This window comes from Bison bison, unplaced genomic scaffold (assembly GCF_000754665.1).
Source record: "Bison bison bison isolate TAMUID 2011002044 unplaced genomic scaffold, Bison_UMD1.0 scf7180017864181, whole genome shotgun sequence".
NCBI lineage: Eukaryota > Metazoa > Chordata > Mammalia > Artiodactyla > Bovidae > Bison > Bison bison.
Window position 1 is genome coordinate 908,502 of NW_011494753.1, and position 23,889 is coordinate 932,390.

The window sequence follows — 23,889 nt, forward strand, 5'->3', positions numbered from 1 at the left end:
GCCCCCAGGCCTCGGGGGTGTGGGGAGCCGCCGCTGTCCTCCTATTCCGAGCAGTTGGCGGGCGGGGGCTGGAGGGACCCCGGGCGCCCTCTGGCGCGTCCCTGTCACCGGCCCGGGTCAAGTTCCTCGCCTCACGCCTCCCAGCCCGAGCCCTTCTTGGAAGGATTTTTCACCTGCCGTGTTTCCAGCCACCGGCCAGGGGGAAAGTCTAGCAAGTCAGACAAGGAAAGGGGGGGGGGGGGGGGGGTCCTCTCTTTCCTCTGCTTTTGTTGGGTGGACTCAGAATTTCTCGATTTTCCTCTGGAGTAGTGTTTTCACGTTGCCGTCTAACTACGTAAACAAAGAAGAATAATGCGTCTGAGATGATTTTAACTTTTATGTAGAAAGTTTTGCCAAATCAACCACCCGATTAAGACGCTGCGATGATTTATCTTCACACTCAGATTAGTTCAGCAGTGTGAAGAAGTTACACACAGTTGTTTGGTGGTTAAAACAACTGGTTCGTTATTAATGATTTAATGCTCCGAGCAAGAGGTTTAAAGTCGTCTGTCAAATCAAATTCGGAATTTGTTTTTTTAATGTAAAATCCCATAGACTTTTAAGGTTAGTTACGTAATATTTATGTTACCAATTTTAGGACATTTTGCCGAGTTACCCTTAGTCCAGGGCTTCAAGGGAAAATGTTTTCTTTCTGCAGAATATGCACATTTATATTTCCCAAACAGATTATCTTTTAAACTTTTTTTTCTTTTACGTTTTAAAATGTATTTAAGGGAAATAGGGATTGCAGAAGTGTACAGGAGGAGAATTTCGGGGTTGTTGGCTTATTATCTCAATTGTGATGATTTAATTTCCTGTGTCAAAACAGATCACATTTTACACTTTTAAGTATATGCAGTTTATTGTATGTTAGTTACAGCTTTTTAAGCAAAGTATTCAAAGTGTATTTAATACCACAAAGGTATGAACACACACAACACAGTATTAAAGTATGCTGTACATAATAGAGTATAAAGAGATAAAAATGTAATAAAAATCCATGATTTCCATCTCCAAACCAAAAGTTGGAATATTACCAAAAGTTGCGTATGTTTATGAGTTTCTTATCTGTCTTACACCTCTGCCTGTCCTTTCCGAGGTAATCATTTCAGTCTAGTGTATTTTGTTTACCACCCCTTGCGTTTCACAACATAATGTCTGTGTGCTCAGACTGTGTGTTTAGTTTGTTTTTCTTTTGAGCTTTTTTATAAAAAGAATATGTGGCTGTAGTTCACTCGTTTCATTGCTCTGTTAATATAAAGATTAATACTGTGTTAATCTTCCACGACTCATGGGCCTTTAGCCTATGTCTTTGATTCTGTTTTGCTGTCACCAGCTGTGTCCCATGAACATTTCTTGTTTCCTGGCTCCTGGTACACAAGTGTAAGAGTTGCTTTAGAGTGAATGCAGATTTCATTGGGACATTTTAGGTACTCAGGAGTAAAACAGATTGAAATACTGGAAATAAATGAAAAATTTTAGGATTCTCTTTTATCTTTTGATGGCAAATTCATATCCATAGTAATTGGTTCATAGTTTTTGAACATCTGCATGAGAAACCAGGATTCCTGTCAATCCGAATGAATCTTGTCCTTGGAAATCCCATGCTAAGAAGTCTGGCACTATTTACTGTCAAACTTTTCACTGCAAAAATGTAAATATAGTAGAAAAAAACACTTGATTGGGTATAAAATAAATCACTTTTCTGGGGTTCCCTTTCCCACTTTTTAATCTCTGGCAAGTTTCTTAAAACTTCTCTTGTGCCAGTACACATGTGTAAAAGAAACCTGTTCTGAGTTTATCCTATCAGTTACGCAGACTTTAGTTAAGTGAAGCACCTATCAAATGACAGAGCTTTTAAGGGAAATGATTAGGGCCAAGGTATTATTCTCTGAAATTACATTGATTGTGTCCTTTGGAACACTTTTGAGAAAGGTGTGTGGTGAGTATTGATCAGGATATGTTAGCAACACACAATTAAGTACTTTTTATGCCACCCTGCCCCCCACCCCCCCGCCTCAGATTTGGGATTTATTGTGTGAACAGCAATGCAAAGATAAATTATGAAGCAGTATTAACTTCCTGAAAATGGTGTGTATATAAGTAATAAGAGTTTATGTATATCTTTGAATAAACTTTTTTATAGACATGAGAAGTGGTGTTTTTTGTTTTTTAAGAACAGTGCACGCAACCTGCAGACAAGTTGTCAGGAGGCTTTGTTTTGATAGGACTATTTTATCTTGCTTTAAAAAAACAAAAACAAACCTCAGTTTTGTATTTCATTACGAGGGCAGCTTTTTTTTCCCCTAAACCATCAGAAAAGTTAACAAAGAATGAGTAATTATTAATATTTTGGCAGGTATCCTACCAGTCTCTCTGTTTTTGCTTTTCTTATCCTAAACAATTAAACGTTGAATTCTAAGCAGTACTAGGCTGCTTCTGTGTTCAAAACTTAAACCAAATATGATCCATCTCAACACCTTTGTTGTACATGGTATGGTGGTGGTAGTCACCTCACTGGTATCTTTGCTTCAAGGTTCTCTCCCTTTCCTGTGCAGAACAATCGTTTCAATGTGTAAATTAGATTATCTTATTCTCAGACTCAAAACAAATCCAGATTTTTTAATACTCTTGACCAACAGTGTCCAATGGAAATACAATAGGAGCTACAAATGGGAACCACATAAGTAGTTAAACATTTTCTAATAGCCACATTTACAAAGAGAAACAGGTGAAATATTTTTTAACCCAAAATACTGTGATTCAGCAAGTAGTCAGTGTAAGAAATTACTAATGGGATATATTTTACTTATCTTTTTTCAGACCGTCTTCACCATTGGTTGTGTGTTTTCCGTTTAAGGTACCTCTTGGGCAGGCCTTGTTTGTGGCTGATCTAGACTGTTGGGCCTATCAGCCTCACAGGCTTATCTTATGCTGCTCACCCTGACTCCTGTACCCCCAGCAGTGCCGTATGCCAAGCTTAGTTTTCTTAAAATTGTTTTCTGCCTGAACACCCAGTCGTGTTTTGCTCAAATGTCACTCCTTATGAGACGCCATCTCAGATCACTTTCCCTGTCAGCTGGCTGTGTTACCTTCTTTGTGTCCTTTGAGAACCTAGCACCTGAAGTGATTTATCTGGTTATTGTCTGTATCCCCTGCTTGAAGTAAACTGCTTATGGGCAAGGATTTCCTCAGCTTTACTGTTCAGTTCAGTCGCTCAGTCGTGCCTGACTCTTTGCGACCCCATGGACTGCAGCACACCAGGCCTCCCTGTCCATCACCAACTCCCGAAGTTTACTCAAACTCATGTCCATTGAGTCGGTGATGCCATCCAACCATCTCATCCTCTGCGTCCCCTTCTCCTCCTGCTTTTTTTTTTAATCTTTCCCAGCATCAGAGTCTTTTCAAATGAATCAGTTCTTCACATCAGGTGGCCAAAGTATTGGATTTCAGCTTCAACATCAGTTCTTCCAATGAATATTCAGGACTGATTTCCTTTAGGATGGACTGGTTGGATCTCCTTGCAGTCCAAGGGACTCTCAAGAGTCTTCTTCAGCACCACACAGTTCAAAAGCATCAATTCTTTGGCGCTCAGCTTTCTTTATAGTCCCAACTCTCACATCCATACGTGACTACTGGGAAAAACAGCTTTACTGTTAGGTCCCTATATATTGAAAATAAGATTTTTAAAAGGTACATGGCGTTTCATTTTATGAAAGTACTGTTAATTTAACTAGTCACTTATTGTTTATAACTTGCTTCTTTATCCTTTTTTTCACTATTACAATGTGTGAAGAACATCTTAAGAGCTACATCTTACTATGTATTTCTTATTTCTTTAGGGTTCAGCCGTCTTAAAATTGCTTAAAGTATATGAACATTTTTTTTACTAATGAATACTGACAAATTTTATCTTAAAAGTTTGACTAACGTTGCAGTATAAGTTGACCAAACCTGTATGAAGTTCGATGAAAAATATGAGAGAGTACACATTTCCTCTCTGTCTTTACCAGAAATGATATTTTTTCTTTCTTTTCATAAATTTATAATTTATTTCTTAGATTAGTGAGTTATGATAATGAATAGAGGTATAGGTTCTGGACATCTTCTGGTTTGTCTTTGGCTCATTGGAGTGGTGTTTATATTTAGGATAGCCACCCTTTGACTCATCCTACTAACATTTTCCCTTGCTCTTCATTAGCCTTTTGTTTATTTACTTTTTTAATAATTAAAAGTTTTTGTCTTTTAAGAAGTTTAGGTTAATAGCATTGTTTTTACAGCTTCTACTTTCATAGTTAATAAACTATCCTACCCAGATAACTGTTTTCTTCTAGTTCTTTGTGGTTTCATTTTTCACATCTCTCTCTTCTGTTCATCCAAGATTTATTTTACATAATATGTAAAGTGAAAAAATTGTCCTTAGTTTTCCTTAGTAGTTAATCCGTTATTTTAGGCCCATAAAAGAAAACTTTTTCTTTTGCCTTCAAATAAAGCTGCCTTTGTCATATACTAAATACATTTATGTTTGGTTCTTTTTAGCTTTTATTCAGTACCAGTCAGTGCACATTGTTTTAGTAACTGGGAGTAATAATGTGTTTTCCTTTTGTTATTGTTAAGTTTTACCATCCTCTTCCCCCAACTCCCGCTACAATTTTTAGTTGTTGCTTTGTTAGTCCTCAAGTTTTTAGTTGATTCTTTAGGGTCTTCAGGTTGTTTTTGGTCTTGAATTTTTTAATTTAGAAAATACTGTTATTTCTACTTAATGTTTTATGTTGTATAATGAAAAAAATTTAATGCCATTAAGTTTTCCTTTGAGCCTAGTTTAGGTATTTTTTCCTTTACATTTAACCTGTAATATCTTTATTAAAATCCCTGCTGTTGCAGTTTTCTTTTTTTTTGTTGTTGGCAATTTTCATTCAGCTGTTCCTCTATGCTACTTGGGCATTGTGCTAAGTGTTGAGGAGACAGAGATGAATAATACAGGATCTTTGCTGTCATGGAGTTTACTGTCCGTTGGAAGAGCTAGGCTGTTAACAGACCACTGCGTAGAGTTTTCAGATGACAACTGCTGGGAAGGAGAGAAGTAGGGTGTGCTGATAGAGATTGGAAGGTGCTAGTTGGGATGTTCTGAGAATGTAACGTTTAAAGTTAGTGATGGTGTGTGTTTTGGAAGTTTTCTTAACTTCCCCAGTCTGTCACAACATTAAAAAAAAAAAAAAAAAGGGACACACTGAATTAGTTCTGTAAACATGTTTTGTAAAAATTGTCTTGCAAACAGGTTCAAGTCCCTGTCCCACCCCCTCCACGCCATATCCTCCAGTTGGATTACTGCCTCAAATCCTGTATGGAATAGAAATTTTGGAACTGTGATTCTGACTTCTAAGATCTGAAAAATACTGGGGCAAGTTTCCCGAGTAAAGGGGACAAAAAGAACCTGGCTCAATTTAGGAGGTGACCGGAGATTGGAATGGCTGGAGTTTACTGAGTGAAGAGAGTGGGGCAGACTTTATTGCAAGACTTATTTCCAAGTGCTAAGGCTGCTTCCGCTTCACCACCTTCCTATCCTATTTATAGTCTGTGATCCAAATTGGTCACTTACAAATAAGCTGGATTATTTTGCTCCTTGGTACTTTACTTCATTATTTCTACTGTATTTTCACTTTCCTCCCACTCAGGATCTTTGCATAGGCTGTCCGCATTTGCTAAATTGTGATTTCCTTTGATAAATTAACCCTTAATGCTGGCAAAACAGGTTAAGTTCTCTGTTGGTTATATTTATTAATTTCCCATTTCCCATTGGACATTTCTTTTGTAAATACTTGTAACAACTGCAATTCATTAAATGCATGTGATTTGTTTTAGCAGTCTTTTTCTCCTAGAGCTGTACTTTTCAATCTTGTAGTTACTAGCCACTTGTGGCTATTTAAATTAAAATTAAATAATGTAAAATATTCATATCCTCAGTTTTACTAGTCACATTTCAGGTGCTCAGTATCCATATGCAACTAGTGGCTATTACAGTGGACAGCAGAGATAAAGAGTCTTGTGCAGTAATGAAAATTTATATTAATTTCTGAATAATTATGTGGCTAAAAGCTACAGTATTTAAGTAGCCATATCTGGCTATTGAAATATGGCAAGTCTGAATTGAGATGTGCAGTAAGTATGAAATATAAGCTTGATTTCTAGCACAAAAAAGGGAAAAGAGCTCAATTTTTAAGATATTGATTATATATTGAAGTAATGCTACTTTACATATTTCCTGTTACAGAAAATATTTATGACAGTTAATTTAACTTTATTGTAGTGTTTTAATGTGGCTACCAGAAAGTTGAAGATTGCATGGGACTCACATTATTTTCTAGGTGGTCAGCACTGGTCTGACTCTAGATCGTAAGTTTCTACAATGGAGGGACAGTTCACTATGGCGTTCACAGCAGCCAGTGGTGCCCAGCATATACATAGTAGGTGTTCAAAATGTTTGATGAATGAATAAGCTTTTCAGTAGGTAGAAAACATTACCTATTCAACTTTTGCTTTTTAAAATTGTTGGTTTTCTTCTGGACTGTAATTTAAAATTTTTTTCCTGTGACTGTTGAGAAAAGAAGCTTTTCTTTTGATAGCTAAATAAAGAACTGTCCTTATTAAATAGTTGCTGTGTATCATTCATCTTTTGGTTATGTTTTTCTGGCTTTAGGCTGCTAACCAGAGAGGGAATTTAAAGTCTGCCAACCTGTTTTCTGTCATTTTTCTTTGTGTAGCAGTTAACTTAGATGATCGATTGTGTGTTGTTTGGCACATGAAAATTCATGACTATTAAATCTAAATAATTGAGGACTATGAATGCTTTTCTTTTACTTATACTTTCGTCTCCATATTATGATCCCTGTTCCTTTTTAATTTACATTTATTGGTGACCTTGTCTGTTTCTTTAGACTTAGAACAATTTACTGTCTTACAGAAAGATATCTCTTTTTCAGCTTGGTTTATGCTTTTTTACCTGTTTACTTCCTAAATGTTTCCTTTGTGTTTTGTATTCTCCTGAATGGACCCTCACTGCCCCCCTCCTTCTCCCCCATACTCACTTTGTATTTTTTTCTCTTAATGAGAAGATAGTCATCAGGAGTTGCAAACTCAAATACATAACCTCACTTCTGTAGACACTGTGTATTTGTCAGGGAAATATTTCTTAAATATTTTTTTCCTCCATCAGTTGATGGTTTTCAGACTTTATCCTTAGTGATCCTAGTCATGTTTTGCTATTGTCACCAACTATTTCACCAGCTGTTGCCTTAACTACCTGTAGCACTCAGGGATATTACTGCCAAGGAATAATTTCTGTTGTAGGAAGAATATTTTGAGCCATTCTCAGTCCCTGAAAATTCCTTGGAAGTTTTCCCCCTGCTCTGAACGTACCAAAGGTTATTCCTAAAAGTCTAGGTATTGCCTTTTTATATAGGGTCTTTTTAATAGTAAGTGAAATGAGACCAAGTTGTTTAGTGGCTCGGTCTCTTCTAAACTGTTTTCAGTTGATAGATTTGTGAAAACCTCTGAACTCTCACAAAGAGTACACCCTTTGAATACTTGATGTTGGAAAAGTGATGTCACAAGCAATCAGGGAGCCTTGAGGAAGCCTTGACCCTTTTGCTGCCTCCCTGTTCCCAGGAAGCAGAGTTACTTTCAGATAACCTCAGTTGTGGTATCGCTCTCTTTTTAGTTATTTTTTCTGTTGTTTTCTTCTATTGCGGATTTAGAAGAGGAATAAAATGCTCTTACTTTTAATCTGTAAGCCACCTAAAATGATATTTATCAACTTGCAGTTCTTTTAAATAGGTCCTGGAGGTCTTTGAACCATCTGGAATAGTTCAGTCTATATTTCCATCTATATTTTCTTTTGGTTATAAATGGAGGGGATTTTGGTGTTAGATTAGTGTATGTTCTACGTCTTTGTTGTACACAAATAGTTAAACTTTGATGTGAAAAATTGATGTTAGAACAAAGGTTTCATTTGGTTCCCATAGCTGAATACTAATTTTATGTTTGCCAAATTTTAAAAGTAAAATGTTTGCTGTCTCTTTTTCTATAACCCTATAAAATTTTGGCCATCTGAAACTTGTTTTATGATGTAACTCAAGTTTGATGCTGTAACTCAAATTGTGTATTTTTTCTACTGTCTGCTCCTGTACCTCTTCTACTCCCAGGGTCTTTTTACATGTGTCCACACAGTGGGAAGAAAACCTGAACTTGACTTGTGAAGTACTGGGCATTCAAAGCTGTGAATCCTTGCAAAGGATCTTGGGACTGGACCTCTGTGAATTGGCTCTTTCAATTTGTCCACTTAAAAGGCATAATAGATTATGCAGCTGTTTGGGCTTCTGTGGGGTATTACTCCATATTCATGTCTAGTTGCAATTATGTGCATTTTCAGTTTCTTACAAAGACTTCCCGTTGTATTCAAAATAAGTTTGTTGGCTTTATGTTGTTTTAATGTATGAATTTTCTTTGAGGAAAAAATGCTTGCAAGATTTTTAACTCAGAAAATGAAATTTAAATGAAAAGTTCTTACGTAAAGTAACTGAAAATATATTTTAAGAAGGAGCTACTCTGATTTGTTTTAATTTTGAGTTTTTTATAAGTTAGTCAATTTTGGTAGAGGTGAATACTCTTTAAATTTGTCATTCAATCAGATAATGATGAATGTCAGAGTAATAGTTAATGGATCAATCCTAAAAACGTAAACGGTTCTAATTTAAGCATACAGCAAAATTTAAAATACAGCAAATTTTGTAATGTACAAAGTGACCAAAGATCTTTGTTCAAAAGTCAGAATCTCTTTAGAATCTCTGTAGTAAAAATAACATTTAATGTAACTTATATTTTAAGAGGAGGATACCCTTCAGCTCTCCCTTAGGGTTACTGTGCCACCTTAGAGTAATATCTCAGTAGGATGCAAAATAGTGTCCACTTTTCTTTTAAAAAAAACTAAAAAAGAGAATGACTTGAACCATCCTGAAGTTTATACTTGAACATGTTCATTAGAACAAGTTGTCTTCTCCTTGTTTTTGCAATGGATAAGCATTAACCTTGCAAAACATGACATCAGACCTGTAAGTGTGGTGACATAGAAATAATATTTGCCTCATTTTTCTTCAGTTTTAAATAGAAGTATCAGTCTGATGTCACTGAAAATTTTACTCTATTCTTGTGATGTTGTATTTGATATCTTAGAAATTTTTGCATTCAATATTTTAGTGCTATGTATTTTCATTTAAGATACAGTTAAGTCTTAGAGAAAATACTATTTTGTTCTCATTAGCAAAATTTTTGCGGTGGATTTCTGTTGTTGTTTTAGAATTTTCATACCAAATGTGAACTCTATTGAAAAAGGAATCTTGTCTTTATAAAGCATAACTTCACTCTCAGGCTCTGTTAAAAAAAAAAAAAAATCAAATAATTTCATTTGAAGGCATTGTATTTTAAACACTTGGTCACTGAACTGCAAATTAACACTTCTTCTGTGAGATTTTCATTGCTGTTACTTGGTTTATTTATTTTTTACCTAGACAAAAGAGTAAGCAAATAGTATATGATGGGAAAACTGAAACATTACCTACTGTTTCTTTAAGAAACCAGCTTATCCAGGGGGTTTTAGTATGTTTAACCTAACCTGCTAGCAAGGAAAAGTTCTTTAAAATAATGGATATTAGCCGTATCCAATCACAGTTATCAGTTTCACTAACAGGGAGGAGATTTGATTCTTCAGCCACTAGAATTGGAGAAGGTGGAGCTTGGTATTCAGGTTTGGTTGCTTTGGAGTACAGCTTCAAGTGAAGTTAATCTGAGGTGAAGCAAACAGAAAATTGTGGAGGTTTTGTTGGTAGGATTTTTGTTCTAATCTTTTAATGATCCTTTATTTTACACTTTTGCTCCTTTGTGCTTCTGTGTATGCTAGCTTTTGTCATTGTTGGTATTTTCTGATGCAAACTGAACATTAAAATTAAGCAGGGAAGCAGAACAAAAGGGCTGTTTGGACAGGAAATAGGTGTTCAGAGAATCAAACTTGACTTTCTTTTATCATTATTTTTAATTCAGAATTTAAGTGTCATTAAAAAATACTTGCATAAAAACCATCTCCAGTAACAGTCTTTTCTCTCGGATTGGATGTTTGAAGAGTCATTTGTCAGTTTTTATAAATGACATCTTGAGGAGAAGGTCTGTTTATGTCATTTTCCTTAAACTTAAGATGTGAAGTTGCTAAAAGACAGATATATGTAGTAGGTTTAAATGTGTCCTTTTTAAAGAATTGAAATGCCAACTGTTAATTTTTTTTTTTTATCCCCCAGCATACATCCCCTCTTTTTAAACTTCAGTGTATTTTATATCTACCAATGTGTTGGTGCTTTTTAGTATGCTCATAATTTTAGTTTTGCTTTTTTAAAAGATCATAGATTCATTTTATATAGAACAAGGTAAAACTTTGTCCTTTCAAACTTCATTTCTTTCAAGGTGGACATAGCAATCAACACCCTTTTGAAACAGCAAATGAATGAATTTATATTTTTAAGAAGTATAGATAGGCTGCTAAAACTTAAAAAGTGTCTATGAATCTATTGACATTTCTTACTTAAGAAATAATTGTACTATGTTTCAGTACCAGAAGTTTCCTTTAGAGGCCCTTGTTTTTATATTGTTGCTCTTTGATCTCATAGAAATTAAGGTATAGAATAATTTGAATAATTGGCCCAAATGCCACCTAAGCATTTCAGTCAGTATACTTGTATTTACTATGCTGCTTCTTTCAGATCACGCAAAAGGTTTTAAATTAATGCTTTCTGCTCCATCTATTGCATAAGCAATACTATGTAATAAAATCAAGAAAAGTCACCCAAATATCCACAAGAGCGTTGTGAGATGGTCTTATTTATTTCCCTGTTCTATTCTGTACCTTACCATATTCTTATATTTTTCCCATAATTGTGAATAAAGACAGTTTTCTATTTTTTATCAAACTGTATCATTTATTATTAAAATTGTTTTCATTTCATTTGCTATAGAATTCTCTTAGGTTAATAGGACCTTAATCTACCTAGTTTTTTGCCTGTTTTACATTTAGATTGTTCCTAATTTTTCACCATTTTAAATGGTATTGCTGAATAAACCTCTTTGTGTAAATTTCAAGATATTTTCTTCTGTGTTTCTTTTGGGAAAATCCCCTTGAGTGGGCTTACCTAGATCAAAGGCTATAAACACTTCAGTAGCCAAATTGCTTTTTAAAAAGGTTATTCCAGTTTATATTGCCACCAGAAAAATGTGCTTCAAAATTTCTCTAATGGGTAGCGCCTAAGTGTTCTCATTAAAGTGTGCCTCTGAAGGTGTCTGACTTGTTGATTAGTTTTTGCCTAAACTAATAGGCTATTTTAAATTCCGTTTTCTAAGATGTAGATGAATCTGAATCCATTTTCTGGACATTAAAATCAGCTGAAGAAAATTGGGAGAATTTTTGCCTATTTAAGTGAGCAATTATATCTTTGTTGGTTGTATTGTGTGTGTTGCTATCAGTTAAGTACAGGGCTTAATGTTTTACATTGGAATTGTTGCTCACACAAGTTTTCCTCAGTACATGTTTCTTCTGGTAGCACATATCAGAGGATTTTCTTCTAAGAAAAACATCAGAAACATTTTTAGAGAGGGAGCTGTAATACTTAACTTTACTCTGAACAGATATGAATAGCCTTTGTCACTTTGTGCATTTCTGGTTTTTTAAGTACAATATAGAAACATAGATCTATGTTATAAATCCAGGTTTTAAAATATTAGCACTTTTCTAGTGTTTGTTGGGTTTTCAGTTGAAGGTAAGATGACTTTATGTACACATAGTGTGTTACTAGTCCTGTGTTCTTCCCGTTTGTCTTTAAGAGCATTCTTTGGCAATAACTACCGCATTGTGTATGTGCTTGGCAGCTAGTCTGTTAAATAGAATAGGCTAGGATTGTCAGGATGTGACCTTGTTAACTCATGTTCCAGAATAAACTTTTTTAAAAAGTTATTTTAAAGCAAAATTCTATAAGACATTAAAAAAATCTAATTTATAAATAGGAGTCAGTGATAAGTCATGGGTTAAGTTCTAATTCACTGGTGGAGCCAGTAGTTAAGCATGTATGCATAATCTTGAATTAAATAGTTCAGCTCATTTTTCAGTTTAAATAATTTACTTTCTGTAAATTTTTGCTGATAAACTTAAATCTTTGGCTTTTTATATATTTATGGGGGAAGTTTTTTTTCATGTCTGTTTTGTTTGTTGTGGCTTAGGAGTGACTTTTCCCCCCCAGATATTTTGGTTTTCTTAACATTTGAAATGGATGAGAAAAAAATTAAAACTGATGACTTTTAATTAATGAAGCAGTTGTTGTGAAATACATTTTCTCCATTTAAGTTTGCTAGGTGTGTCAGGATTTTATACAGATAATCTAAGTACTTGATTCATGAGTAGAACAATTGTTTCACCTAAATATTTAAAATTTATGTTGGTGCTTAAACATTTGTATCATATTTCCTTTGTTCTGAATTTAAGAAAATGTATTTAATTTTCTTCTTAACTGATTCATCTTATTGCTGCCAGGTAGAGATGAAGGTAATTGTAAATATAACAGTTTTAGTGAAAGTCATTTCAAATTTGGCTATAGATTATATTTTAGTGAGTAGGCAAGATAAAGATTTACCTCCTCTCCTAGTACTCTGGTAACATTAGAACGTTGGGCTTCCCTGGTGGCTCAGACAGTGGAGAATCTGCTTGCAATGCTTTTCAGAACAGATAATCTTCCATTGTTTCTCTTCTGTACTTCTACTGCTGATTTCTGGTGGACAGTTTGAACTAAGGAGTATCCTTTTAGTACATTAGTTTCATTCCGAGGGTAGAGGCCAATTTTCTAGGGGGAGAAGAATCTCTAAATGACATAATATTGAGACCAGGTAACAGTAGCAGTAATTCTATTTTATTCTTTTAGAGTGAAAGAAAAAAGTGATTTAGAGGAAGGATATTAAATACATTCAGTGTCTGTTGTTAGTCTTCATTCAGGGAGAATGTATTGATTTCTTTTTCTTAATGACAGAGGAAAAAGGTTAATGGACAGAAAGTTGGTAAAATGTGAAAGAGCCTTGAAACTGTGGCTTAGTAGTTACAATGTCTCTTTGTGTAAAAGGGGACTTTACAGTTTTGCAATGGTTTCCCTTTATGGCTTCTTTATAAAAGTAGGTAAATGTTTTAGGAGTTTTTTTTTGTTTTTGTAACTTGAAAATGCTTATTTATTAACAGATAATGTATATTAACCTCTTTGGCTCAATCTGATTTTCTGTGTTTTTGTATATTGTTAGAAAAAAAATGAACTCAAAACATTATGGTTAGTACTGTTTTTGTAGAAGCGAACAGATCTTTCTATCCTTATACCCATTTTTTTCCTCCACAAATAAGCACCTTGGTTACTTCTCCTACTCCCACGTTTTTGGTAGGTCCGTGATTTCTTAGCAGAACTTAGTATATTGACTACGCTTTACTTCTTGAGACTCCTCCCCTAAGTTTAGTGATGTGCCTGGGCTTCCTTTTGTTTCTGAGATCTATCCTTGCTGTTTCCTCATTACAGCTTTTAAGTATTGGAATTTCATAGGATTCTGACCTTAACACTATTCTTACTCTATACTTCTGGGATAATCTCCAGTCCCATATCATCAGTTAACATCTTTATATATTAATGGTTCTGAGATTAGTGTCTTAAATACAGATTTTTTGTTTGCACCTAAGACTCCTGTTCATCGAACGCTCCATGAATGTTTCTTCCACACCTGTGTTAAACTCATCAAAGCTAAGGGGCTTATTTTGTCCTCCCCAGCAGTGTCCTTCAAGACCTTTTCCCCTACTCTCAAAATAAATGTGCGGTGGTATAACCATGCATGTCAGAACCCAAGTGTCGCTCTGAGCCTTCCTTCTTTTCTTCCCAGTTAGCCACAACTTCCCATCGATTTAAAATCCATAGTAACTCTGGAATCAATCCTTTTTTTCTTCACTGTTTTAGCACGCATGACAGTTTGGTTTCTTAGATTACTAAAACAGTACCCTGACTGATCTTCACTTTTAGTTTTGGCTCTCTATAATACATTCTTCACTGTTCATTCACGTCTGTCTCTGCTTAAAGTTCTATAGTGATTTCTTATCACCTTTTGAATTTTTTACCAGCTGATTCTGTCCTAAGGGTTCTCTGAGGTAGTTACCCAACAACCTTAAGAGGGGGAAGTATTGTTACCTTCATTTAACAAGTGAGATGATTTAGAAACACTTCCTATTAATAATTTGTCTAGGGTTGCCTTAGCTTGTGAGTGGCTAGCATACTTTGAACTGAAGTTTGCCATATCAAAGTCCCTTTTTACCACCCAGCCATGTGACTTCTAGGCTAACCCCTGCTTACTAATGCGTCTCCCCGGCCCCTTCCTCCTCCCCCCACACACCATTCTGAGCTGTTAGCAGTCCTTCCTTCTAAGACAAACTCAAAACCTGTTGCCTGTCAGAATGGCTGCGATCCAAAAGTCTACAAGCAATAAATGCTGGAGAGGGTGTGGAGAAAAGGGAACCCTCTTACACTGTTGGTGGGAATGCAAACTAGTACAGCCACTATGGAGAACAGTGTGGAGATTCCTTAAAAAACTGGAAATAGAACTGCCTTATGATCCAGCAATCCCACTGCTGGGCATACACACTGAGGAAACCAGGATTGAAAGAGACACGTGTACCCCAATGTTCATCGCAGCACTGTTTATAGTAGCCAGGACATGGAAGCAACCTAGATGTCCATCAACAGATAAATGGATAAGAAAGCTGTGGTACATATACACAATGGAGTATTACTCAGCCATTAAAAAGAATATATTTGAATCAGTTCTAATGAGGTGGATGAAACTGGAGCCTATTATACAGAGTGAAGTAAGCCAGAAAGAAAAACACCAATACAGTATACTAACACATATATGTGGAATTTAGAAAGATGGTAACCATACCCCTGTATACGAGACAGCAAAAGAGACACTGATGTATAGAACAGTCTTTTGGACTCTGTGGGAGAGGGAGAGGGTGGGATGATTTGGGCGAATGGCATTGAAATATGTATAATATCATATATGGAACGAGTCGCCAGTCCAGGTTCGATGCACAATACTGGATGCTTGGGACTGGTGCACTAGGACGACCCAGAGGGATGGTATGGGGAGGGAGGAGGGAGGAGGGTTCAGGATGGGGAACACATGTATACCTGTGGCGGATTAATTTCGATATTTGGCAAAACCAATACAATATTGTAAAGTTTAAAAATAAAATTTAAAAAATAGATTAAAAAAAAACAAAAAAACAAAAAAAAACCTGTTGCCTGAGGGAATTCCCTGGCGGTCCAATGGTTAGGACTCTACTTCAAGGGCAGGGGGGCGTGGGTTCCATCCTTGGTTAGAGAACTAAGAATCTGCATGCCATGAGGTTCAAGAAACAACAACAACGACAACAACTTGGCAAAGACTAATGTTTTCAAAGATGTAGTTCTGACAGTTTTTTGGAACCTGCCTAAAAAGATACAGAACATTTTAGCATCCCTAGAATGTAAGAAGATAAAAGATTGAAATATAGGAAAAATTAAGGTAGTTTTCCATGTGTGGTTAGTTTTGAATTTCATAGCTGTTGAATTCCTCACATACAATAAAAGCATGAGACCTGGTTGTATAAGAGGAAGATTAGGCAAAGTGTGAACGCACTTCATCTGAGAGATTTAAAATGCTAATAATCTCCTTAATGTTAGCCAGAACCTTGTGTTCATTTTTGCATCCGGGTGTATAAAGAATCTATCTATGAACCAAAGTCATATAAGCTTCTGAGTAAGTTACAGATAGGGAAATAGGCTGCATGTATTTTATATCAAATATTGTATCATCAAAAAAGTTAAATACTAAAGCTAATCTTGTCTAGATTAGCTGGACGTTCCAGTTTTAGAACATTTCTATCACTCCAAAAAGATTCTTTGAGTGTTTCTAAACAGGTCTTATTTCCATCCCCAGTCCTGGGTAACCAACCAATAGCCTGCTCTCTTCTCTGTAGATTGTTCTTTCTCAGCATTTGATATAAATTCAATCATTAAATACATGGTCTTTTGAGTTTGGCTTCTTTCACCTAGGTTGTTTTTGTGAGGTATATCCATGTAGCAATGTGTGTCATTAGCTTGGCCCTTCCCTTTCTTTTTTTTTTTTTTTGCCTCTTCTTTTTTTCCCTTCTTTTCTCCACCATCCTCCGCACCCCCCACCCCATGCCTTTTTTAATCTAAGTGGAATCAAACAGTGTTTATCCTTTGTGTCTGACCCATTTCACTTAGCATAATGTCTTCAAGGTTCATTCATCTAGTAGCATATATGAGAATTTCATTCCTTTTCAAGGCAATAATATTGCATTGTATGTATGTTTATCACATTTTTGTTTTTTTATCCATCCACGGCCATTGGGTTGTTTCTGCTGCTGCTGCTAAGTCGGGGCAGTCGTGTCCGACTCTGTGTGACCCCATAGACGGCAGCCCACCAGGCTACCCCGTCCCTGGGATTCTCCAGGCAAGAACACTGGAGTGTTTCTACCTTTTGGCTATTGTGTAATGCTGGTATAAACATTGTAAATATCTGTTCTAGTTTTTGCTTTCAAATATTTTGGGTATATACCCAGAAGTGGAATTGCTGGATCATAAGTAATCCTATATTTAACTTTTTGAGAAGCTGCCAAACTTTTCCACAGAGGCTGTACCATTTTACATTCCTACCACCAATGCAGAAGACTTCCAGTTACTCCACATCCTCAGCAAAATGTACTGATTTTTTGAGAATAGCCATCTTAATTGTATGAAGTGGTATCTCATTCTGGTTTTGATTTGCATTTCTTAATTATTAGTGATGTTTTCAGCACTAATCATGCTAAATGATTAGCATCTTTTCATGTGCTTATTGGCCATGCTTGGGTATACCTTCTTTGGAAATAACGTCTATTCAAGTCCTTTGCCTATTTTTGGATTAAATTGTTTGTTGAGTTGTAGGAGTTCTTTATATATTCTAGATATTAAGTATTTTTATCTTTTGCCATGTGTTTCCTCCTAGAAGTTTTGTAGTTTTAGCTCTTTTGTTTAGGTCTTTGATCCATTTTCAGTTAATTTTTGCACGTGGTATAAGGTAAAGGGTTCAGCTTCGTTACTTTGCATGGATATTCTATTTTCCTGGCACCATTTGTTGAAAAGACTGTCTTGGGTTAGTCCTTTATTGCCAAATAGTAGTTATTTTCTTTATCCATTTACCAGTTAATGGACATTTGCTGCTGCTGCTAAGTCACTTCAGTCGTGTCCGACTCTGTGCGGCCCCATGGACTGCAGCCTACCAGGCTCTTCCGTCCATGGGATTTTCCAGGCAAGAGTACTGGAGTGGGGTGCCATCGCCTTCTCCGAATGGACATTTGGATTGTTTCCAATTTTCAGCTAATCTGAATAATGCTGCTATGAACATTTATGTGTAAGTTTTTGTGTGGCATACATATTTGTTTCTCTTAAGTAGAAACCTAGAACTGGAATTACTGAATCATGTGATAACTCCATGTTTAACTTTGTAAGAAATGGTTTAACTGTATTCCTAAGTTTCTTTTGTGTTCTGTGTTCCCATCAGGAATGTGTGAGTTTTTCTCTTTAACCTTGCCAACACTTGATACAGTAGTAAGTCTTTTTAAATTTTACTGTTCTAGTAGACATGATGGAGAAGGCAGTGGCACCCCACTCCAGTACTCTTGCCTGGAAAATCCCATGGACGGAGGAGCCTGGTAGGCTGCAGTCCATGGGGTCACTACAAGTTGGACACGACTGAGCGACTTCACTTTCACTTTTCACTTTCGTGCATTGGAGAAGGACATGGCAACCTACTCCAGTATTCTTGCCTAGAGAATCCCAGGGATGGGGGAGCCTGGTAGGCTGCCGTCTATAGGCTCGCACAGAGTCGGACACGACTGAAGTGACTTAGCAGTAGACATGAAGTGGCATCTCTTTGTGGGGTTAATTTATGTTTCCTAAATGACAAATGTTGAATGCTACCTACTGTTCCTCTGGCTTTAGCCTCCTGTCATTCCAATTCTCACTCCCCTTTTCCCCACCACACTTAGTCTTAAGCTCTATCAAGACCTCACTCCCAGTACTTCCTCTTTCTTTTCCTTGGCTTCAGTTCCCTCTTCAATCATTTTTCTTCCTAGTATTCTTAGCTTCTAGTCTTGGAGCAGTTCTACCATTTATATACTCTGCTTTTAAACCTAAGCCACTGAATGTGACCAGAGAAAGTCACAAAATTTTTTGTTTTGATACCACTGTGAGTTTTTCTGTAGCTTTTTACTTGGATTTAGTTTCAAACTTAAATAGAAGCTGCATGAACAGTACAAAAAGGTCCCATTCCCTCTTCACAGATTCTCAGTTAATTGTTATGCTTTTTCCCATCTGATTTATATTGTCTCTCTCTCTCTCTCTGTGTAAAAATATAGGCATATATATATTTTATTTTCTGAGTCATTTGAGAGTAAAGCTGGAGACTTACCTTGGTTACATAGCTATTAAGTGGTAAAGTGGAGAATTAAATTCAGATCTCTTTTTTTGGTCTCCTTTGTATCTGGCACATATGTGGTGCTCTGAGAATGCTTCTTGACTTGACCAATGACTACACCTTACATGCTAGAATCTGTGTATATCTCGTCTCCTTTTGCGGTTTTAAAAGTATAGGTGCTTGAGCTTTGAAGTTAGACTCGCTGGATTTAGATCCTTGTTTTACCAGTTACTTACTAGCCGTTTGACCTGAGCAAGTTCCATAATCTCACTAAGCCTCTGTTCCCTCATTTCTGAAGTGGAGATGATAATAGTCGTACTTGTAAGGGATATTATTGTGAAGATTGGAGGAGACATTGCAGGTAAAGAATTTATCATGGACCCTCTTATTTCTGTTCTTCTTTTGTCCTACTACTCTGATTTAGCTATAAGCTTCTGGTTTGTCCTGGGCCATGATCTTTTACTGGCAGAGTGGATAAGACATCTAAGTGAATTTCTAGGCAGTTAGCAAAGAGAGACCTTTTAGGAGAAAGGTCTGGGCTAGAGTCATGTTTTGAAGACATTTGTGCAGAGCTGCTACTTAGAGCTTTGAAACTTGAACTTTGTACATAGGAAGACAGATTGCCGGTGATGAGATACTGAGATACAAGTCCAGGACCCACACACCTTTGGACATTTCAGTTTTCAAGTATTTTTTTATTGGCTTCTCAACTTCTGAAATATTTCAGTAATACCAACTTTTTAGCATCCATAAAATGCAGGGTCACATACCTGGAAGTAGTATAGAAATTTCAGGTAGTCTGATATTTCTGCCCATTCCCTGCACCCTTTCCGAAGGTACTTTTTTTTTTTTAATAAAATATTCTATCTTGTTAGATCACATATCCTAGGTTTTGATTCAGAAGATAACGGTCATTTAACGTGGAGGGGGGAAGAGAAATCATCAAAGGAATTAATTCCAAAGTAAGATTTCATTAATGTTGTATTGTCTTTTTAGTCAGTAAGATGTCAGACACTATTCATTAGGTGATTGATTTATCAGAGAAGATGAGTAAAGGGAGATGCACCTGAAATGAGAGGAAGTGTAAATGATAATGAGAGAAAATGTAAAAAAATCACAAAAATCTTTGATGAATCTAGATGTTTAATTGCTGATTTGTATATGATTAAACTCCAAGCCATATTTTATCCTTTTAATGATTTGATAATTTTCTCAGAATAATTATCCCTTTGAAGGAAATGGGTTGCCAGGGCAGGACCTGTTGTCTGATTCCTTTTACAGAATGAGTTCCATGTAGATAAAAATTTTAATATTATTCTTTATGATGCTGTCTTCCTACGAAAATCAGGGGTAAAATATTCTAGAAAAATAGCACAGAACCTTGCTGATTTGTCACCAATATCCTTGGTTTGGTTGTCTCTAATAAGGAACAGATTCTGGGATTTTTCCTGGTGGTTCAGTGGTTAGGACACCCACACTTGCACTGCAAGGGGCTGGGGTTCAGTCCCTGCCTGGTTAGGGAACTGAGATTGTGCATGCCTTGTGGTACAGCCAACAACAAAGAAACAGTCCCAATTATAGGTATCTCTTAATACCTCACTCTGACTGAGCGTTAGAATTTTACATTCTAGAATTTAAAATTTTACTGTCTGATAATAGTGAGGAAGCTTACTTCTCAAGACCAAATCAATTGCAGTGATTATTCAGTTGACATTTTGGGATGGAAGCTGTTTTATATTTTCAGTACCATAATTCTTAAAATGAGACTGCTGCATAAATTGAGGGTGTGTGTTAATAAAGAGAGAACAATATCCTGTTTTGCTGCTTGTGTTTGCTTGATTTCACATTCGTGGTCCATCTTAAGAGAAAACAGGGGCTTCCCAGGTGGTGCTGGTGGTAAAGAACCTGCCTGTCAATGCCAGAGACATAAGTGACTCTGGTTTGATCCTTGGAGTGGAAGATTGCCTGGAGGAGGAAATGGCAAACCACTCCAGTAGTCCTGCTTGGAGAATCCCACGGACGGGGAGCCTGGCAGGCTACAGTCCATGGAGTCGCAAAGAGTTGGATACGACTGAAGTGACTTAGCACAAAGACAAAACAAAAAATAAATATATGAATAACACAGAAACAAATATATTTCATACTAACCAGAAATCTTGCATGTAAAATGAGTCTAAAGTGGCTGTCGGGTTTTTTTTTTTAAGCCGAGGGGAAGGAAACTTGAGTGTTTGTTAACAGGAAAAAGAATTATTTTGTATTGCAGGTAAAATATTTTTTTCATTACCTGTCATTTGTTAGACCTAGCTCTTTAAATAGTTAGAAGAGATAAAAAGGTATTAAGTAATGTTCAAAGTACATAGGTAGCAAGATAATTGTACCCCAGAGCTTCTGTAAGGTGTTAGCCACAGCTGAACATTTTTAAATGATCGTAATCCCAGGAGGTCTAATTATTTCATAATTCACATTTGCTTAATTGGAATGTGTGTATTGAATGGACATTCCATCTTTTCAAGGGAAACCTTTATTGCATAGTTAGTTGGTTTTAGAAGTTTAGAAAAAGCAGGGAAAGAAACCACATTAACCACAGAAGTTATTCTCTGCAAAATACACCCACCTTGCAATAATACTGGCATAATGGCATAATTTATTCTATGAAATCAGACATTTGTATACCTGTCACGTGTGTATGCTAAGTCGCTTCAGCCATGTCCGACTCCTGGAGACTCTATGGACTGTAGCCCACCAAGGCTTCTCTGTCCATGGGATTCTCCAAGCAAGAATGCTGGAATGGGTTGCCATTCCTTGTCCAGGGGGGATTGAACTCACGTCTCCTGTGTCTCCTGTATTGCAGGTGGATCCTTTACCACTGAGCCACTCACTGGGGAAGCCCCACATGTCGCATATGTTACCTTTTTTATTTAAAAAACAAAACAGAGAAAAGTTCATAAAATCCTTAGTTGTTCATGAGAAATAGACATGTTGAAGGACTTGTTTTGTCTCTTCCATTAGTACAGGAGGGTAACACTGACAGTATTCTCATGTGGTTTGGTTCTCACCCTCTGGAAAGGATTGAGGCAGAGTGTGTGATACCAGGGTGCTTTTTTCTCTCTAAAATATTTGTTTTCTCATTGGGGTGCCTTTATCTTTTCGAATTAGTGTTTATATGTGTATGTATCCTATATAGAGTGGAGTTGCTGGGTCATAGGATAGTTCTATCTTTAGTTGTTTGAGAAACCACGTATCTTCCACAGTGGCTGCATCAATTTACATTCCCACCAACAGTGTATGTATGAGGGTTCCCTTTTCTTCACATCCTCTCCAGCATTTGTTATTTGTGTCCTTTTTGTTTGATGACGGCCATTCCTGTTGACAGGTGTAAGGTGATAATCTCATTGTGCTTTTGATTTGTGTTTCCCTGGCGATTAGTTGCATTGAGCATTTTTTCGTGCTCCTGTTGGCCATCTGCATTTCCTCTTTGGAAAAATATGTGTTCAAATCCTCTGCCCAGTTTTTAATCTGGTTGTTTGTTTTTTTAATGTTGAGTCGTATGAACTGTTTATATCATTTGCAAATATTTTCTCCCATTCAGTACTCTGTCTTTTCATTTGGTTGATGGTTATTTTTCCTTTGCTATCCGTAAAAGCTTTTAAGTTGAATTAGGTCCCTTTTGTTTATTTTTGCTTTTATTTCCTTTGTCTTAGGGGATGGATTAAAAAAGAATTGCTATAATTTAGGTCAGAGAGTGTTCGGACTATGAGGAAAACTCAAGACTTTTAAAACTTGCTTATCTCTTGAAATTTTGAATCATACTTTCCTTGGTCTTGGGTTTTCCTGGTAACTCAGAGGTAGAGAATCCACCTGCCAATGCAGGAGATGCCGGTTCAGTCCCTGAGTCAGGAAGATCCTCTGGAGAAGAAAATGGTAACCCACTTCAGTATTCCTTCCTGGAAAGTGCCATGGACAGAGGGGCCTGGTGGGCTACAGTCCATGGAGTTGCAAAGAGTCGGACACAGCTTAGCGACTAAACAACAAAAACAACAAATCCTTGGTCTTTGATTCTATATGACTTAAAGCCAGGTTCTTGGGACTTTTAACTTGCTGGCAGTATTTTGAGGCTGCTAATGGAACTAGTTGGACTTCATCCAGCAGGTGTGAAACAAATAAGGAGCTGTTATAGGGCCCATTGTTGATGAAGTAGATACAATTTCAGCTGAATGCTAAATGGCTTCAAAGAGTATGGTGCCCAGTAGTTTATTTTGTGTTTTATAACTGCACATAGAAATAGAAGAGGAAAGTCTGATCTTGGAATGGCATGTATCCTAACAGGAACTTAAAATTATCAAAATGATCTCTATGTATTATTGAAACAAGATCCAATGCAGATTTGTGTGTTGACTTCTAAGTAGTTTTAAAGTTAATATGCTGCTTTTTTTTTCTTAATTTAGGGAGACTTGAAAATTACAGGTGGTTTTTTCAGCTTTTGAAGTAGTGAAAAGATACATGTAGGATATTTTAATGGTGTGGAAAAGGGACTACATTGATTTTTCTTGAAAGGGAAAGTTGCTCAGTCATGTCCGACTCTTTGCAACCCTATGGACTAATACATAATACCAATATAGAATCCATGGGATTCTCCAGGCCAGAATACTGGAGTGGATAGCCTTTCCCTTCTCCAGGCGATCTTCCCAATGCAGGGATCGAACCCACGTCTCCTGCATTGCAGGCAGATTCTTTACTACCTGAGCCACAAGGGAAGCCGTTCATTTTACTTATGTATAGTAATAATGTCTGTCTTAAATGACCTATCAGTTCAGTTCAGTCGCTCAGTCGTGTCCGATTCTTTGTGACCCCATGAATCACAGCACGCCAGGCCTCCCTGTCCATTACCAGCTTCCGGAGTTCACTCAAAGTTGTGTCCATCGAGTCGGTGATGCCATCCAGACATCTCATCCTCTGTTGTCCCTTCTCCTCCTGCCCCCAATCCCTCCCAGCATCAGAGTCTTTTCCAATGAGTCAACTCTTCGTATGAGGTGACCAAAGTACTGGAGTTTCAGCTTTAGCATCAGTCCTTCCAAAGAACACCCAGGACTGATTTCCTTTAGGATGGACTGGTTGGATGTCCTTGCAGTCCAAGGGACCCTCAAGACCCTTCTCCAACACCACAGTTCAGAAACATCAATTCTTAGGCGCTCAGCTTTCTTCACAGTCCAACTCTCACATCCA

General features: G+C 36.7%; 1 protein-coding gene across 1 annotated transcript in view; it reads left to right on the forward strand.

Moving 5' to 3' along the window:
* Window positions 1–4,792: 4,792 nt before the first annotated feature.
* ZFAND6 (zinc finger, AN1-type domain 6) overlaps window positions 4,793–23,889 on the forward strand; it is a 50,203-nt gene continuing 31,106 nt past the window's right edge. The window contains exon 1 of the mRNA XM_010843228.1: window positions 4,793–9,916. The gene's annotated coding sequence lies outside the window, so the exon portion shown is untranslated. The remainder of the gene's footprint in view (window positions 9,917–23,889) is intronic.